Source organism: Xenia sp. Carnegie-2017, unplaced genomic scaffold (assembly GCF_021976095.1).
Source record: "Xenia sp. Carnegie-2017 unplaced genomic scaffold, XeniaSp_v1 HiC_scaffold_4, whole genome shotgun sequence".
Classification (NCBI taxonomy): Eukaryota; Metazoa; Cnidaria; class Anthozoa; order Malacalcyonacea; family Xeniidae; genus Xenia; species Xenia sp. Carnegie-2017.
In genome coordinates this window covers 4617367-4636020 of record NW_025813504.1, presented here as the reverse complement: position 1 = coordinate 4636020, position 18654 = coordinate 4617367, and the positions used below count along the sequence as shown (strand labels likewise).

At 34.9% G+C, this 18654-nt stretch overlaps 3 long non-coding RNA genes across 3 annotated transcripts; 1 reads left to right on the top strand and 2 right to left on the bottom strand.

Annotated features, from left to right (window-relative positions):
• The first annotated feature begins 2700 nt into the window (after window positions 1-2700).
• LOC124455781 lies at window positions 2701-4260 on the top strand. Its single transcript, XR_006952021.1, has 2 exons — window positions 2701-3529; window positions 3652-4260. It is a non-coding gene; the product is annotated as an uncharacterized LOC124455781 (long non-coding RNA).
• A 2403-nt stretch (window positions 4261-6663) lies between these two features.
• Window positions 6664-7421, bottom strand: LOC124455933. The gene is made up of 3 exons (XR_006952056.1): window positions 7346-7421; window positions 6907-6942; window positions 6664-6831 (listed from the first exon to the last, which is right to left on the bottom strand). It is a non-coding gene; the product is annotated as an uncharacterized LOC124455933 (long non-coding RNA).
• Window positions 7422-8942: 1521 nt separating this feature from the next.
• Window positions 8943-10813, bottom strand: LOC124455900. Its single transcript, XR_006952037.1, has 4 exons — window positions 10645-10813; window positions 10136-10212; window positions 9820-9894; window positions 8943-9101 (listed from the first exon to the last, which is right to left on the bottom strand). It is a non-coding gene; the product is annotated as an uncharacterized LOC124455900 (long non-coding RNA).
• Window positions 10814-18654: the final 7841 nt, after the last annotated feature.

Below are 18654 nucleotides of genomic sequence, written 5' to 3'. Positions count from 1 at the left end.
AAGCTGGAGCAACCAGACATTTGTCGAACTGCCATGGCTAATGACAAAGATTTTGGAGTCTGCACTTTCCCACTGCTGAAGACATATATCAAATCTTGGCAGATAGAAAATACCTTGAGAGCTTGCTTTTCCTGTATTTGAACATAACCAGCGCGTTCTGGCTCATTAGAAAAGCCAAGCAGCCATGCAATAAAGTTAAATACCATTGGTGACACTATTTTTTTCATGCTCTCCAAAGTATTATCAGAAGCTAGTGGAGGCCATGTATCATACCAGGATACTGGATTCGTGGATTCAAATTCCTTTCTTAATGCCAATGCAACATTATAAATTTCATGCAACGTAGTGCCTGCCCTGTATACTGCATCTGGCAAGAACTGTTTAGGTTCCTCACCATCATCAGAAGTTTCTGTTGACACTTCATCAGCGAAGGGAATATTCTCTACTATTCAACTTGGTTGAATGCAACCTGAGTAAACCATCTCACTTTTGTTACGCTGTTTAGGGGTTTGAAATATTAGTTGTGGAAACCGTTTTTTCATTCGTTGCTTTAATCGACTTGTTTTATAATTCGTTGCATCTGCATTTTCAACACGTGCAACAAATTTAACAAACTTTTCTTTAACCTTTGCCATGTAGAAAATACTTTCTTCTTGTATTATTTGCACTTTAATGAACTCTTCACAAAAAGCATTAAACCCTTCATTGTATAAGGGTTTTTGAGTGGATTCGTCACATTCAGCACGGTCAACTTTATGGTGTTTGAGGAATGAGGTGTATTTTTGATAACATCCGTGATGATACTTCACTTCTAAAGCAACCAAGTCTTTTCCTCTAATGTGTAGCAAAATACTTTCATCACCCTTAACTTCTGCTGCTTTCCTAAGTCGACCACCATCTAGCGTTCTTGCCGTATATAGTGGATCCCGTTTCCGCTTCTTACTTATCTTAATAAAAATTGTGTGAAAAGTGACGCTGAATTAGCATGAAAAAATATTCCACATTATGGTTTAAATTCACAGCAGTGGTGGCACCAAGAATTCTCCGACAGAGGGGCTTAGGTCCTCGATGGCGGGTCTGACTTACTTGGCTTGTGGAACAATGCGTTTTCCATGCAAATCTTTTTTTTCAGAGAAAACTTCAAAAAATTATTACAAATCCTTGCTTTAATGTATTCAGTTTTGGCTGATTTGAAATTTAAGCAGTAGAGGTTTTTTGCATTTTTTTACAAAATATTCCCTATCCAAATTCGAAAGTCGAGTTGCAAAAAACAACTTCTGCCCCCAGCTCCATACAGCTCCCTACTCTAGTGCCACCCGTGCGTGATTTACAGCTACGTTTACCTACCCTGTCAGTGTAGTATGAATGCTCCTTCTTGCAAATGACACAGGTTGGAGGTAACACGTGCTGGCTCTTTGCCTTAATTCTTTCAACAGTGAATGATTTTGATCGCAGCATTATCTTTTCTGGAGATGGTCCTTCCTGCTGTACAGACGTAGAAGGCTCTGTATCGGTTGACGTTTTTGCACTCTTTTCAGAGCGTCGTTGTGCTCGATGTATTAAAGTTTTATTCGTAAATGCCGAATAACAACGTGAATGGTAAAAGTAACGCTCGTAACTTCCCAAGTTATCCTCTAACTCCTCGATAGGAATCACATTCGTGGTTTTCAAGGCTACGTCTTTCTGTCGTCCATCAAGTTGTAGCCATTGCTTTCTGCATTCCAGGAACCGTTTAAACGATGTTGGTGTAAAATTCCTCAGTGTTCCGCCGTCATCTTCGCAATGAATCAAACACGAATGCCTTTCTTCCATGTTTGTTGAGTTCGAGTTACTCGCCATATCTCTTTCTTAGTATACTTTATATCTCAAGTAACAACCACGAGAGAACTTAATGATGTAACTGATTTTTATTATTTTACACACCAGTATTTATACTCTTTATTACAAACAACAAATATTATTATTGGCCGGAGTAGTTCCTCTGTTTAAGCTATATATGGTACATAAGGAAATTTAACTAACGTCAATAACTGTTCCTTGGCTCTTAGCCGTGGGAACGGATACATTGGTAAACCAAACTACGCACATACTATTTCCTTAACATGTTTTGTGGTTTATGAGCATGACTCAACAATATTTATTATCAAAACATTGGCAGTATTTTCATGTATGATTTTTAAACGAATCAAACACGAATGCCTTTCTTCCATGTTTGTTGAGTTCGAGTTACTCGCCATATCTCTTTCTTAGTATACTTTATATCTCAGTAACCACCACGAGTGAACTTAATGATGGAACTGATTTTTATTATTTTACAGAGCAGTATTTATACTCTTTATTACAAACAACAAATATTATTATTGGTCGGAGTAGTTCCTCTATATAACCTTGAGTTCTTAAAACTGACAAGATTTAGGTCTAAAACAGGCTTCTCCTATGTTGATACATAAGTGCAAAGCTGACAGTTTAGGTTTGCTCCCAAAATTTTCGACAGAATTCTCCATTTAAAACTTACATTTCACTTTGACTTTATTAAGAATATCGCTTTTTTGCCACCTTTCAAGATGGCGCCCGTTAATAAATTTGCCTCACCATGACAACGGCAGTTAGATCAAAGAGTTCCGCACCAAACAAAATGGCGACATTCAAAATTGAAGGAGCGAGGAATTTTGAAATTCAACCGCAAAATACTAAAAAACTGCAGCTTTTTAGAAGTGACAATAAAAAGAATATCAAACAGCAAGTGACTTTCTATCTATTTTGAAAATTTTGCGACCTTCCTTGAGGTGTCCAACGAAACTCGTTTTTAAAGCATATTTTTGAGGCACAGATCACGGACTATATTCAGTGTAATTGTTCGAATGGACAAAGGGGAAAGTGTCATTGAAAGACAGCTTGGGTTTGTTGATGTCAGTTGTGATAGGACTGCAACTGCTATATCATCAGTAGTTAAGGTAAGTTAAGTCAATACAATAATGTGAAAGAGAAATTTATTGGACAGACTTATGATGGTGCATCTGTTATGTCTGGTCATCTCAATAGTGTTCAAGCTCAAGTTCAGCAGGATTATCCTTATGCTCAATTTGTTCACTGTGCTGCCCATAGACTAAATCTAGTATTATGTCAAGCTGCATCCTCCATCTCACCTGTTAAGATTTTCTTTGTTAATATTAGTGCTTTCTGCACCTTTACTAGCAATTCCCCCCAAAAGAAAAGCTTTACTATCATCCCATAGGCTTGAGTTTCCTATTCCTGGTGACACAAGATGGTATTATAGGGCTCATGTCATCAATGTCTTGCATTCTAACTATGAGAAACTGGTAGACATATTTGAAAATCTTACTGATAATCCAATAGGTTGGGATGATGAAACGTTAAGTAAGGTTACTGGTTTACTTGGCTACCTTAATGGCTTCTTGTTTTGTTTCTTGGTACATGTTTTCCAGAGAATTCTTGAGCAGTCATCCATACTTTATTCTATCTTGCAAGACTAGGACACTGTTGAATAAATGGGACCACCAGTAACCAGGTATGACCAACGGCATAATTACAAACAAATGTATTTTTTAATTCTTGACACAATTGTGACTATGCTTACTGAGCGATTTCAGGATATGGAGCGTTTTAGATTTTTGACCTTGTTTACCCTAGGGTGTTTAAGATTTGGAAAGGTGAAGTGCCCTCAGAAAAGATTAATCTTCTAAAGGAGGTTTATGGTGATATGTTTGACATACCAATGCTAGTTAGCCAACTTTGTTTTATTTACAGAGATAAAGACTTTCACTGTGATTCATGCGATGAATTATTGAAATATATTTTTCAGTTCCATTATCAATGTAGTATTCCAGAAATTGTAAAACTGTTAAAGATAAATGTTAAAGACAATTACAAGTGCTTCAGTTGAGAGGTCATTTTATTGTTTGAAGAGGGTAAAAAATTATCTTAGAAATACTATGAGCCAAGGACGTTTTAGTTCTCTTTGCAGGATTTCCATTCACAAAGACATACTGTCAGAGAAAGAAGACGCCAACACATTGCATCATGAGGTTGTAAAGAAGTTCATTGAAAAACCACGAAGACTTGCTTTCTTATACAAATAGGTATACATATATGGCTGATAGCAAGCTGATGATGTCTTACGTCCATGGCATGTGAGAATTTTTCCGGGAACTTTTTAATGCAGTCAATGATGATTGTCATTTCAGCACGACAATTTCATCACATCTTTTGATAGTTGTTGATGACAAATCTGAGCCTTTTTCGGTTCTTTTGTCAAAGTTTCTTTACAAGACGTACATAGGTATCTATTTATGTATGTAGTGTTGAGAAAATAAATCTCATATCTGCAACTATTTTTGAATTGTTTCTCTGCTTTACTATAAGATCCTTCGGCAATTTAAATTAACCAAAATGGTTCTATTTCCTGCATGAATATCACGCATTTTCTTTCTAAGATAGCCGTTTCCGACTCGCTCGGTTATCGCTCGGCGCCAACCATGGTGGCGCCTCGTGAGCCCGACCAAATGTTTTTTGCTAGCTACGCCACTGCTGACGCATACACTCGCCACAATGGTAGCCGGTCATTTTTATTTTCTGACCAATAGGAACACTGAGCAGAATAACCGCAGCCAGCGGTCGGATTATATTTAAAGAAACGAAGTAAATCTATTGTTTATGCCTTATACTGCGTTCAAAGTTCCATCATTCAGGATCAAACACCGACTTATCTTTGATAAAGATTCTATATTTCAGTTTTTTTGTTGAACTGGCTGGAACATAACCATTTTTTCTTATATTTTTAGTCACCGAAGGTTCCGGATAATACAAAGACACCGAACTATTAAAAGACAACAAATTTTCAACTGATATTTTACTAACATATCTTAGTAACATACCTGACCAATCCATAATAATTTAGGTTGATTATAAAGATCGCCGGAAGATGAAACATTTAAAGGTTGTGCTTCCGACCAAGTGTATTTATGACATATAGGCAAATCTTTCGCCTGGGCTGGTCCAATCGTGAATCCAATACTTTCGAGTATCGATTTAAATTATTACCTAAGAAAAATTAACAGTGACATAGATGTTCTTGGTGGTAAATGAAACATGACACCTCATATGTCCCCCAAATATCCATGTTATCCTCCAATTGATGCATCTGTCTTCCAACTGCGGCGCAACTGTGACGTAATTGATGTGCAATTGAAGTAATATAAATAGCTTTTTCTACTTTCCATTCTTTGAGATTGAATCTGCAGCTCGCCGTCTTCAATCGCATTTCCCTTAAATTCGGCAAACGTTAAAGATAGTTCATTACTTCATGTGAACTTCAACATGTCGCTTAACACAAAAACAATCTGACGAAAGAAAAAGGACAATCCTTATCAAGTCGAAAAAAATCTACTTCACAATAGAATGATCTGTTTGTAAAGTATTACATATAGTGTATATCTTTATATAAATTTCATACGTATCATCAAATCTTTTTACTTTATAAGCTTATCATTATAGGGCAGTGGTTTAGCCAGCCCGCAAGTTTGCTTGTGTTATGTAAAGATTTTGATATTCAAACAATATAAAAACAATAGATGTATATAGAAATAAACAATGATAGTGACTTAAACTTTACAAAGCACGACTAAAACTTCCGTGTTGGCTATGCTATTGAATGTAGGATATAGCTATTGAATTTTGAATACGAGAGCTATGTATATAGCTCGTCATCGCTGACTGTCGAACCTCAAGTTGTTATGTTCAAAAATAAAATGCATTGTGTTGCAACGAGAAACGTTTACATTTTGATCCAATGATTAAGATATCAAACATAAATGTAGTTTAAAATGCCATCACTGAAAAACTTATCATTCCCAAAACAGAAACCCATTTCTTAGAAAATTAATATCTAATATTATAAAGCATTTCACTGTATCTTACTCCTGTTTCATGAAAGCATTTACCTCGCTGTAAGAGCGCGCTATCAAGACAATTGGAATCTCCATACAGAATTCGTCCGCCGTCTTCTGGTACGGTTTGATAAAGTCCTAATACTGGGACATTAAGAGCTGTCCTACTTTTGCCCGATGTAACTTCGTAGCTTTGATCGTTCAAGTTTTTCTTTATTACAATGCCATGGGAGGGAAATTTCAAAATGCTTGTACCAGATAAGTAATAAACTAGGAAAGAAGAGAACCAAAAGCGCATATATATCTTCATGTTGAGATCTTAAAAGATACGCGAGTGTCGGATCGAGGTCTGTTTGTTAAGACCAAAGTTTGGTTGTACTAAGGTCTCTTTGCACAGACTGGTGTCTCTCTCTACAGAGCAAGTTCTCGTTGAGCTGACAAAGTTCTAGTTGTGTAGGGCAAAGCCAGTTGTGCAAAGCAAATTCTAGTTGTGTAGAGCAATTTTTAGTTGTGCAGAGCAAGTATACTAGTTATAATACAGACCAAACTTCTAGTTGAACAGACGGAAGTCTCATCTACAAACTGAGATCCTGATGTCAAATTTAATCCAAACCAGCTCTTCGCCTCTTGGACTAACTTACCCGAGTTATCGGCAAGCGCATAATCTCCTTCATACACTTCATCACTAAGTGCCATATTCCACGGGGCTAACAGTTCATTGAGAGCTGGCAAATTTGCTCCCCCGTGTCTTGCATCCACCACTGTCGAGTGTTTTCGTCGTAGAATTTCACTTTTTTTATAACTTCTACATTGTACCAATCGGCAACGACGATCAAGGACAATCCATGCTTTTCGACGTCTTCGCGTAGTTTCGTGATTTCCTCGCGAAAATACTCTTCCTCGGTGTCGACTATCATCAGAGTTCCTGGGGCGAGAATCAGGTGTATCTAACACAATGAATTTTATGGGGTAAGGGAAGAGCTATTGCATGTTGACTTACCATACTGTGATGCATTAAAACAAGTCAAAGGCAACCCTAAAGTGCTAAGAAAATTCAAAATTTAGAACTTGGGCATTCGGAAGATGTCCTTCAGTAGCAAAAAACATGTTTCCCGTAAGTCGCCCATCATCAAATTGAACTTTTGTCGCATATATGTCGACAAAGATACAATATCATAAACTCGTTATTGAATGACATAAAAATCTCATCGTACTGTGTCGACAAGGCTACAGATATAATGACGAAAAACCTAGGTCTGTAGAACTTCTCATGAAGAAAACTCCAATCACAAAACTAAAATGAAGTCCGCGATTTTCAAAAAACCTCAATTGTGAGCACATGGTAGCACCTTTTTGATTGCATGTAGGCTACCGGAAGTAATTTGAGCGTCATGCCGCATGCTTCCTAGAAAGTTGGTTTCCTTATATTAAACTTTCACTAAGTACTTCGATGAAATATCCTTACTTTGTTATATAATTGAACATATCTCGAAAATTTGTGTGCACATGATCTCCATTCCTGTAAAAATAAAAAAGTATTACGGGAAAAGGAGATTTCTTGGAAATCGAACGACTCGGACAGCAAATATAAATAAAAGATAAGGAGGGTCGTTATTTGTAAAGAACATAATCTTTACTGTAAAATATCTTTCCCTTTTTTTACACGAATAAAATCTTCAGTTTACAACACTATAATATTTGTAGTTTGTTTCACTCGATATATAATATATAACAAACTCGAAAAGCATCGACTTGCAAACTCAAGATTTGAGTTATGTTGAAAAGAGACAAGATTTTCAATGTCGCGAATTTAGAGTTCATAAGATAATCGATTTTGCATTTAGTTTTCTATAATATTTCTTTAAAATGTTGTCTGGTTTTCATTCCATGTATCATACAAAAAAAATCCAACTGCCTACCAATCTAATGGACTACTTTTCTGGCTAATGTGATTTAGATGATGGTGATTTAAATGATGCTGATTCAGGTGATGGTGAAACTGGTTAAGGTTTTCCAGGTAACATGATTATTCGTGTAATGGTCACTAAGGTAATGGTCATTAAGGTAATGGTCATTAAGGTAATGGTCATTCAGGTAATGGTCACTCAGTTAATGATCATTAAAGTAATGGTCATTCAGGTAATAGTCATTAAGACAATATTGATTCAGTCGTCAATCACTATCATGAAAGGAGAGATATGTTCTCTACCACTTCTTTACAATAAAAGCGAAGAGTTGAACCTTATGCATTTTTCTTTTACACGCAAACTCAACTCACCTGAGGTGGGGAGGAAATGTTGATTTACACGTGACCATACCTATTTATGGCTAGCTAAGCGAAAAGCATTACCGTGAGATTCCTTGTTAACCGTCGATTTTGTTTCCTAAAGTTTAGCAATTGTCATTGAAAGTCATGGTGGAAGCAAGAACCAGCCGGAGGTTACATTGCTTGCATATGTAATAAATATAAAGTAGAATAACAAATGTTGTAAAAGTAATTACGACATGCAGTTCATAAAGCTACTTCGCCGACAATGGCACCAGTAATGCCCATACCATTCAATACAGTAACCTTGAATGAAAAATGAATGAGAAACGATAATTTGAAACAGTTTAAGAAATACATATTTACGCTAAAACAAACGTCGAGTTTATTTAACTCTTTCATCTACGATCAGTAGTGACTCTACAAACTTAAATTCAGGAACCTGTAATATCTAGAATAGTCAGGCAAAAAGCTATGTTGTAAAACTTGAGAGAAGAGAGGATAAAGACTCTATATTATCTCATTCAAATATCTGAAATAGCCAACAAGTTTTCTTAACTAAAACATTACTACTAAGATAAATGTTCCACATAGATTAATTCAAATATCTAAAATAACCTTAAAATTCTCTTAACTAAAACATTACCACTAAGATAAATGTTCCACATAGATTAATTCAAATATCGAAAGTAGAAAACAACTTCTTTAAACTAAAACACAACCACTACCAAGTTTCCGCATTAACATAACGACTCCATATCACCTAACATTCACAATGACAGCGACACTAAACGCGTAGAGAGGTTGTTCACAATATGGCCACATATACGGACACTCCATCAGATCCACGTAACTCGGACTCAGACTGGTTTGAAGTTTATAACTGGATAATACTTAATATGCCTTTATGAGATCTAGTTTACCATGACCTACAACAAAAAGATTACAAATCTCTTGAAAGATTTGCAGTTTATTTAGACAAAACGAGATCAAATTATGGTAGAAAGGCTCCTGTATAGGACAAGGCATCCCTAACTGGCTGAAAAAATTCGTTTATGCGCCCCCCTCCCCCTCCGACATATGAGAAAACGATAGAGAGGACAAATTCTTTTTTTCATACAGAATTCCTGACGACATTTCAAGATAAAAATTCAGCTCAGACGAGAATTCATTTTTTGAAATGAATTACGTCGACAAGATTCATCTCACCTTGTTCAAAGATATTTGCGAAGGGTATCCGTCTGGCTGATGCTAACAACGCCTGCTTCACGCTAGCTGGGTTAAAAACGTCACCACTGAACTGTATGAATATAAATGTAAATTTAAAGGACTATTCAAGATTAATACAACGTAAATGCACGATGTTTTTAAGTGTGGTAAGCGAACGGAAGATTGACCTGTGTACATGAGTAATTGGAATTGGTACCTCGTCCAAAATATTACAAATTCTATGACGCTGTTTTGATAAAAAAATATACGGATGTTATTGTACTATGTTATACATAATGCTGTATCAACATTTGCAAGAAAAATTAGAAAATTCGAAGAGTTTTAGAAACGTTACAAACTCTGAATCTACGTGAACTTAAAACTAAGCGAGTTTCTTTTAAAAATCTTTCTATTTCCATAGCTGAAATTTTGAACTACGTCAGTAATAAGGTGTCAGCGCCAGCAACAACAGGAGATGCAACGCTTGTAGCGGACAACGATCGACAACCACCTCTAGAAATACAAGTGAAGAAATTAGAGGCTTTTCTAGAATGAACTTGCATAAGAAACCACCTCAAATAGAGCCCTGCGGTTCGCAAAATAAATCGCTTCTTTCCTTACTTTTTGCAAAAGCTTTAACCTCTAATCCGTTTACTATAATTCTAATCTAATTCTGGAAATAAATTGAAAGTCTTCTTCCGCAAGAAATAGCTATAAAAACTCATCTATTGATAAAGTCAATTGAATCACAAACCTCAACTTAGAACTCCTCACTCCAGAACCGTAGGTAACAAGATCAGGTTTGACACGACCATAACCACCTGGTAGTTCCTGACAACGGAGGAAAGCTTGACATTAAAATCATAATACATATATCCAAAAGCATATGAGGGTATAAGAAAAAATAGCATGGCTTCCAGGAGATTTACGTACATCAGAATCAACAAGATTAGCTTTTTAAATTACATCAAGTAGAATGCTCATCAACAAAAATAGTTTTAAAGAAATTTCGAGAAACCAATCAGAATCATTGATACTTTCTGAATTCTTTAAGCGTTTTATTGTCATATCGATCTATCAATATTGTTGCCAATGAAGTGCCAGTTGGAAAACGAATTGGCAACAATATTGATTGATCGATAAGACAATAAAACATTTAAAGAATTCAGAAAGTATCAACGCCTCGAGCTAAAACTTGGTAAATCTAAATTGGACTTAGAATCATTGATATTTAAACTGACAACATTCTCATAACATACGTACTCAGGTAGTCATTCCACGGGCTATTCACTTTAAAATCGGTGCCAATAGATGCAGTTGGTCGTTGCCATTAACATGAACTTCGTCCAGTCGACTGCGCATGCTCGAGCATACGGCGCATGCGCGAATGTTTTCTCTAAAAATTTGTGACCGAGCGAGCTAATTAGTCTATAATCGGTACTAGTACATACATTTCGTCGTTGCCATGACCGTAAACTTGGAGATTAGGTGGTGTTTTCATTACGCATTTGCAGATTGATTCTCAATTAATTTGTAATGGAGCGTGCACTGAATTTACTGCTTTTGTATATGCCCTTAGCATATTTTCAATCATATATTTTTGGCATGCTCATTGTCTATTTAAGCTTGTTTTGACAAATGCATATCAAAATCATCAACACTTTGTTAGGCCACTCATAATGTATGTGACAATGTCAGAGATGTTTTTATTCTTCTCCGTAACTATGTATCTGCGTATTTTATGCATAAACAAGGCACTAATTTTTTGGGACAGATATTATAGTTCCTGGATTGAGGTAGAAGAAATACTTGAAAATGAAACCTCCAACAGCAAAACAAAATCGAAGCATGACAGAGGATAAACAACGACGCTAGGTTTAAGATAGCTTGACGGAATTCAACGTAGTTAAAGCACGCTACAGAGTACGCTACAGAGTTTTTGATGAGGACTCGATGAAGAATGAAAACGCGAATGATTCCAAGGTAGCCAATAAAGAGTAGATTAAAAAAATATGTCTCGAGTTGGTTAGTGTGGGTTCGTCTCTGGTCGTGTTTTTTTTTGTGATTTTGCCATTGTTGTAGGATTTATGATTTTTCTGAGCGTGAGGGAAAGGGGTTTCGATTAAAGTGCCCCTTTCATCAAAAACTTCTATTAGCGATATCAAAAATAGGTGTAGTGTCTAACGTATCGGTGAAAAAATTTTTTCAATTTGGTCAAATTTTGTTTTTGTTATGGAGGTTTAAAGTTGCTTTTCAATGGACCTTGCTCGTCGTTGTATGAGGTCTGGGTCGAGAAAACTTCTGACGTCATCCAAGGTAGTTATTATGTATATCTTGTATTGAGAAATCCCTTGCATGACGTCACGAAAGCAAGTCGTTTAAGACTTTTCGAACGACGGAGAAGGTATTGTCAGTGAAAGCGTTTAAGTCATGATAATAGCCAGTCGACGTGTTGTTGATTTTCTGTTTCCGGTCAATGAGAGTTTTAATCAGTCCTGTCATGTACTTTTGCGAGGTGAAGCTAAAGAAGTTAAGAAATAGTCCAGTGTAGGTTTTCTTATGAAAAGTAGATGTCGTGTATGTGTCCGTGACTGTGTTTTTAGTAATGAGTATTTCTAAAAAAGTTAACTTGTTGTCAGGTTCTTTTTCTATGGTAAAGTCAATGTTCTTGTGTTGTATGTTTAAATAATTAAAAAAAGGGAGAGCGTCATCCTCGTTATTGAAAATACAAAATATGTCATCTACGTAGCATCTCTGGATGCGATCAACGTTTTTGCCAACCCTAACGGCTCCAAAATCAGGAGGTCGTTGTGTTGGCGACCCTTTAGAATAAAGAAACAAGTTTACCATAAAACTTTAATATTATGAAAACGTCACTGGTTTTTTGCTAACGCGACTTTAATTTCTGTCTTTTTATAATTCGGGAGAGAGTCGAGAAATTTATGTCGCGTGAAATAATATGAAAAATAATGAAAATGCAAAAATAAGCGTGGCGATAGTGAACCATGGAGACCGTGCCAAGAAAATAAAAAACAATTACTGAGCAAAATGCCGACGAAAAAGAAAGGAAAGTGCGAAAGTGTTGTCTTCATTTATAAAATACCGCTTCGTAAAATGTGTGTAGTCCATAGAAGAATTTAATGTAATATACCGTGTGTCTCAGAAAGGTAAATCCAAATTCAACGCGCTAATGAGTGCAAATTATCAATTTGTAGCAATTGAAGCTGTTTCTGACTGACATTGTCTTCACAGTCGTTTGAGTCGTTTTTAGAACTCAAATCGATAGAATTAAGCTCTATCCTGAGGAATGAAAAGACTTAACATGTAATAACCCTTCTTTAGAAGGAAAATAGGCAAGATTTTAGGATCCCCGTCCACTCACTAGTCACTATCCACTGCTTTAATATGCCTCCTTCTTTATATTGACCACTTAATGATGCTAAATGATGCCTAATAAATTATAATTTATTGTAGTTTATACTAAAAGATAACAGTTTTTTAGGCAATTTAACAATGGTAACTAGTGGCTAGAATTTTAGGGAGTATTTTTCAATAGTATTTCGTAGTTTATACGAAAAGACAAGAGTTTTTGGGCAATTTTACAATGGTAACTCGTGGCTAGAATTTTAGAGAGCATTTTACAATGTTAACTTCTAGTTTATACCAACAGATAATATTTTTTTGGGCAATTTAGAAATGGTAACTCGTGGCTAGAATTTTAGAGAGAATTTTACAATGGTAACTTTTAGGTTGTACCAAAAGATAATAGTTTTTTTAGCAAATTAACAATGAGAACTCGTGTCTAGAATTATAGAGAGAATTTTACAATGGTTACTTTTAGGTTGTACCAAAAGATAAAAGTTTTTTTAGTAAATTGACAATGAGAGCTCGTGGCTAGAATTATAGAGAGAATTTACAATGGCAACTCGTAGTTTATAGCAAAAATAATACTTTTGAGGGCAATTTAACAATGGTAACTCGTGGTTAGAATTATAGAGAGAATTTTACAATGTTAACTTTTGGGTTGTACCAAAAGATATTAGTTTTTTTAGCATTTAACAATGATAACACGTGGCTAGAATTATAGAGAGAGTATTTTACGATGGTAACTTTTAGGTTGTACCAAAAGATGATATTTTATGGGCAAATTTCACAATGAATGATAATGATGATAATTTTATATTTTCACTACCTACGTAGTTGCTTGAATTAATACAAACTTTAACAAATGTAACTAGTTGCAATGTAAAATTATAATTACGTAGTTGCTATACTAGTTACGATGGTATCGAAAAATTACGTTTGTTCGTTGAGTAATTTTTGCAAACCACGACACCAGTGTGGTGAAGTTGGATTAACTTTTTTTTGAACAAACAGCTAAATATTTTTTATCAAACAACGCGACCCCGAATAAAAAAATGGAGGTAAAGATATGAGAATGATAAACTATGAAATGTGTCCATGGGTCACCGAGAAAGGGCCCTGAAATTATGCCATGGTGCCTCCCAGTATCTTTAAACGGTGGATGTCGACATTTCAAAAAGTGTGTCCATGAGTCACCGAGAAAGGGTCCTAAAATTTGATTCTGCGACAGTGCTTCCAGTTTCTCTAAACTGTGTCGACTTTTTATAAAGTTGTCCTTTTATAGGTGTCGACATTCATTAAAATACCTTTCAGTTTATATATTGGGTTTGATTCTGTGCAAATATATGGCTTCGACTTTATTGATGTATCTTCAGTTTCGTCTCATCTGTCTGTTTGCAATCCACATTTTATGTTCAATTTAATGACTAACGACGTATTTATTTTTTGTTTGAAATAGGACGAAGAAACGTGAGAAGAAATTCGAAGAGGAGGTTGCTAAACTACGTACAAAATTATGGTTCAATTATTGAAACAAAAGCAGAGTTCTGGGAACGAAAATTTGGTTTTTATTCAAACTAGATTGCGTATAAGCACATAATTTTAACATACAGAGGACATTCACTCCTGAATTGCTGTCAGTTTATACATTTCCAGGGGGGTTACTTTTATCAGTTGCAGTATAGAGCTTGCATAAAAAATCTTTGAACATGACAATAAGAACAACGTACGTTTTAACTTATATACTGAAGGGGCATTTGGCCTCCCTGGTCCTTTTATTGGCTCTGCACTGAAACAACCCCCCCCCCACACACACACACATACACGCACACACTTCTTGGTCCCTTTTGGCGTTTTTAGTAATTGATATTTCAAATGGTATAGTGCTGATAATATATTTTTGGCTAGAAGTAAGAATGTTTATTTCATAACACGTCTGTTACGGTGTTTTTATACTGCAGTTTTTTAAATTTCACTGGGAAAATGTATTTATGGACCCTCAGCTTCATGGCTAACGCTTCAGGTGCTTTTTGAGGTTAATGTCTCGCAGCAGCCTCCTAAAATCGTCAATTAGCGTTTTGCTTGTTTAGGAAAAGCTCGAGAAATCGGCAGAGGCATTCCAAACAATAGTAGAACTACTCGTTCATTTGTCAATCGCGTTGACGAATGGATGTTACGTAATTATGCTCGGGCCGTCGACTTGTTGATTGACGGTATTTAACTCACGTTTAACATCTTTTCGGTGTTTAACTCACGTATAAAAGCAGGTAAGTGTAATAACTTAAGTAAATCTTTGCGTTAAGTAGGTCAACGCTGGAAAAAAAAACATCGATACTTTATAAATAGTTATCGATGTATTTTATAAATAGTGCATCAAATACTGGCTGTTGTTTTGATATTATTTAAAAATCGAAGGCCGTAGATTTGTAAAATTATCTTGAGTCTCTATGTTTGGGGCTTTTTGGTTTATGATCATTGATCACTCAATCGTTGCACAATAAATACTTGGTCATTATATTATACATCGTTTTAGATTTGAGAAAAGTAATATTAATTACATGAAAAGTTGTTTATTATAACAAGTGGGGATCACACTCGTAGTCTTTGCTAAAGCCCCCTAAAGCGGGTGTGAGGACACTGTGCACACTTAAGTGACCCTTCTCCATAATTATTATTCTGTAGTATTAAACCCGAACTATTTTACATCCGTGAAAAGTCCAATATAAAACCCACTCCACTTTTCTAGCTGATACCTCATGTAGAGATGTGAACTGTGAAGGTGCCTTGATTATTTGCCAGAAATTACTAAGGGCTGCCCATTTAAGAAGAGTAATTTCTATAAAGTATGATCACTAGTAAATTTTTTCTCAAAAGGTGAACTTTTTCACAGTGTATGTGGAAATTGGATAATGGTTAGAATTCACTTGCATTGTTTGAAATCTGAGCTTTTTTATATGTATGATCTGTCCTTTGTATTACCTTATTTCTAACTTAACTCTTTACATAGAGGTGTAAGTAAGGATCTCTAGGAAGGTTCATGCCTTGAAACTTGGTAGAAATTTTTAAAGACTATATTTGATTAAAGACTATATTTGGAATAGCTTTGTCTTAAAGTTCATTTAAGTTCCTACTTATTCTAATGAGCTTTCATGCATTCATGCATTTTTCAAAACATTCATGCATTATACCTCACTGTTTTTCTGAAAAAAAGTTAGCAAAACGTGTTGTTTTAACGCAAAAACGATGCCCACAAAAAACATTTTGCATGTCTCTAAAACGTTAAAAGTTGCCTTTCCGAGACCTTAAAATTTCCCTTGTTGGGAACGCCTCTAATGTTCCATTACCGTTATTTTTAAGAAATCCTAGATCGCACCTGCTTTACAGAGCTGTCAGTAAAATTTACCAAATCTGATGTACTGGCTGTTGTTTTGAAGACTATTTATAAAATATCGATGATTTTTTCCAGCGGTGACCTTCTTAAAGCAAAGATTTACTTTAGTTATAACACTAACACTGCTTTTACGTCTTTACTTTAGACGTGAGTTAAACATCAAAAAGATTGTTAATCTTTCGTTATTTTTCCATTATTAGTAACTTTTTACCTTTGTAGATGCACTTATAAACGAGATTTTGTGTAAACTTAACTTTTAAGTTTCAGTGAGATCTCCCTTTTACGTTGATAAATAAATTTTTGGATTAAATACGGGATTTTATTTTGATAATTTTTATATATAGTAACAGAAAATGAAGGTCACATATTAAGACACGTTGAAAAATTGATATAACTATCGGAAAAAAGCTTCTTAAGTCTATGTTGATTCTCTGCAAAATCAGCATGTTTAATATTTTCAATTTTTGTATTTTTTGAATTTTTTTTGAATAGGCTAACACGGCATTATTAATTGCAATACTGGCTATAGCTATAGAAAAAAAACGATACAGTAACGACAACATTAAAAATTTATCAGCGCACAAGAAGGTGAATATTTTGTTAAAAATACGTCGTTGGACTTCTACTCAAACAATAACATTTTTTGAGAGAGATGCGACCGTGAAGCACTTATGAATTAGCTTGCGCAAGAAAATGACACAGTAAAAAATAATTAGAACAAATAGGGTTAATATATAACACATGCTATTGAATCCAGTGAAATTTTAAGAAATTTGCCGGGTGGGTTTGCGAATCCTTGGCTTTCAAACTTCGGGTTTTTTTCTCATTTTTCTATTTAGCGCCATTTTGTTATAATTCTCATTAATTATGGATAAGTGAGAGCTTTAATTAGTGCAACATGAATAAATGATTTAATTTTTTAAGAATTCTTTTAAATAAGAAATAAACAAAATAATCTGCGCTTTGGAAGCACAGCGTTCGTGCACGTATTCGCCAAATTTCCTGATATCTTGTCACCTAAACAATATGCTCCATATTTTAACCGTATGTGTTGCAATTGATTTTTAGGTAGGTCATTTTTGTAAGCAAGTTATTTCAAAACGGCTTCTCAAAAGTGAAATTATCATCTTAAAAGTTGTTAGCTATTATTTGTGCCATTTTTACGGTCTTAGAAACCGTTGGAAATCCAACTACCTATTTCAACCAAACGCTTTTGCAAATCTCGTGCGCTGATGAATAACATTACATTTCCCTAACTGCTCCTGCTTTTGTACACCCTGTCTTTATGTATAATGTAACAATTTAATAGTAAGCAAAACAATATTTTTATATCTGTTGCGGTGATTGATTTTGAGTCTAAAGTGGTAAAGTATCACATCTATTGCTTACTAAACAAGCCTAGGTAATTTTTATATGTTGCAATATAAGGTTTCTATAACTTAAAAGCAATGTTTCACAACAAAAACACAGCGATTTTTTCTACAATGTGTCAATCGTATAATTTTAATATAAAGAAGACCATTTCATTGTTTGCACTCGTACCAATGATTTAAATTCAATATTGTTAATGTGGCGAATAAAAGCAACAATAATTTATGTACAAGTGTCAACAGGCCCGCCCGCTGCGTATCTTTTCTTTTAAACAGTAAATGTGCTATTCAATTTAAGAGCTAAATATTAAAATAAGATAAAAGCAAAATTATCTTAACTTACATTGCACGACACAACTAAATTTTTATAAAACAAATGATTTTCGAAACTAACATTACATTTTTGTAAATAACTTACGAAGTCACGAGTATATTGCCCATGTTAGTAGAAGCCAATTGAGTCCCGACCACAGATATAAACAAAAATATGAAACTTTAATTCATCAAAAAAATTATGTATGCTTTTACAGGATTTTTTAGCCAAAAAAATAGATCTTATGTTTTTCACAAGTAAAATGAAATCATCTTTATGATAAGTCAAACTTTATAGCTATATTTCGTAAAATATTTAACATTTACATGCACCCATTACGGAATACAATAACAGCGACCAGAGTTAAAAAGAAAATAGAGTGAGCAATCCAGAAAATAGAGTGAGCATAGTGAAATTGTTGTAAAACACTGATGTCAACTTCAGTACAAATAATTTAACACGTTTACTGATTCGCGCTATTCGCTAATATGACACTTTCGAAATGCAATGTTTCTAATTAAGCAACTCTATTGGTTGTCATGACTTTTGCTGAAACGGATGTTGACATAACCTTCAGACAGCTCTGTCGGAACTTTTGGCAAACAAGATGACAATAAGTTCTTTATCGTATTTGAGCAAAATTTTACGCTCGACTATTCACAAAATAATGGAGTCAAGACCCTCCTGAGTCGTGTTCTATGACAGTAGCAAACAAAACAATTATATCAAAAGTTGCAGGAAGTTTTACTTAAATATCTTTACGACGATACTAATTGAAAATTATTTACGCTTAAGCTTATACATGATATTCTTTATTTCAAGCACCTCTTTTTTGC